The sequence below is a fragment of the Oryzias melastigma genome, unplaced genomic scaffold, assembly GCF_002922805.2.
Source record: "Oryzias melastigma strain HK-1 unplaced genomic scaffold, ASM292280v2 sc00811, whole genome shotgun sequence".
Classification (NCBI taxonomy): Eukaryota; Metazoa; Chordata; class Actinopteri; order Beloniformes; family Adrianichthyidae; genus Oryzias; species Oryzias melastigma.
The window spans coordinates 7,193-8,749 of NW_023417398.1; the positions used below are offsets into that span (position 1 = coordinate 7,193).

A 1,557-nucleotide genomic window follows, 5' to 3' on the forward strand; every position below is an offset into this window, starting at 1 on the left:
AACAATAACAGCAGCATTTAGTTCATGAATGTGTCACTAAGTTTGATTCAAATCCATGATGTGTTCCAGCAGCATCCAGACCTGACAGTTCTTCACTTCCTGTTCTGATGATTGTTGGACCAGTTTGTGTTTTTTTACTGATGATTTTCCTGCTGATGTTTTATTTGTACAAAAATTCAAAAGGTGAGAAGTTTTCTTTTAAAAATCACTTTGATGATTATATGATTTTTCAGTTTTTCTGTTCATCATAGAAACATGTGATGTTTTCATTTACAGATTCAAGCTCCATCAGGTTGGTACTTTTTTTCTTTATTTTATTGATTGATGTCTTTGTTTATTCAGTTATTAATGTCTTTCATCTCAGCAGATCTGATGAACAAAATCAGAACTGTGATCTTGATGAGACGGATGCTGAACACAACACATATGCTTCTCTGCTCCACGGTCAGCCTGAATTCTGACTTTTTTACATCATTTATTATTTTTCTGTAAGAAATAATCTAATGAACAAGTTGGAAAGTTTGTATTAAATTTCTCATTTCCATTTTCTTCTTGTTTGTATTTGAAGGTGACGTTGATCTTTATGAGTCACTCAGAGGCCCTGAAGACACAGAAAATAATCCTTTATATGTCAACATAGGTAATCTGTGGGACTTGTATTATGATGTGAAATAATTGATCATAAATAAACACAAATAACAGCAAACTAAACTTTTCAACAACCTGTTAAATATCAATTATGATTGTTGTTTCTGTTCATTTTCTACTAAAATGAGCATTTTAGAAAAGGAACAGTCCAAGAATGTGTGGTAGGAAAGTCATGTGGAAATATTTTTCTTTCAGATGAATCCTGCTGCGTTACATCACCTGAGCTTTAAAGCATTACTGAGAAAGGTCAGTGATTTTCCAACAGTTACATAACTATCTTCAATCTTTAGCTCTAAACTTTTTCTTCCTCAAGAAGAAAAGTTAGTAAAGAATATTTTGACTTTTTAAACATCAGTCCTCATCAGGACTCAACCTGACCCAAACTTGTCTTGCCAAAACAAGGAAGCAACAAGATTGTTGACAACCAAAACTCTCCTCTAAAAGACATGTTGGGGAGCAGCCATCGCTACTTATTCATTGTTCCTTCCAGTTTATTGATAACATCTTCCCATATCTTTCTGACCAATGCATGGCTACCCAAATAAACCTCCTGGTACTTTAAACCATCATTCTTCCACTTCATAACTAAGAGAAGATCTGGTAGACCACACTGACATCGTCCCAAAGCAAGGGCATCAGTCTAATGCCAGTTAATCTTGTCAGAGGATGATAGAAAGAGGACAAATTATGTCCACCAATACATTCACATCAGCCTGGTTTTTAGCAAAAACTACAACATCATCAGCATAAGCTGATAACATAATTCTTCTACTGAAACCAGGCAAACACAAACCCCTCAACACTGGCACAGTTCTTATGAAGGGAAGTCTTAAGCACTCACTTATTTAGAAATGTTTAACATGTCAGAATGAAACATTTTCAGAAGAAAAAACGTCATATAAATCTAGT

General features: G+C 34.4%; 1 long non-coding RNA gene across 1 annotated transcript; it reads left to right on the plus strand.

The window, feature by feature from the left end:
• Window positions 1-163: 163 nt before the first annotated feature.
• LOC118598470 lies at window positions 164-388 on the plus strand. Its single transcript, XR_004947542.1, has 3 exons — window positions 164-183; window positions 277-292; window positions 368-388. It is a non-coding gene; the product is annotated as an uncharacterized LOC118598470 (long non-coding RNA).
• Window positions 389-1,557: the final 1,169 nt, after the last annotated feature.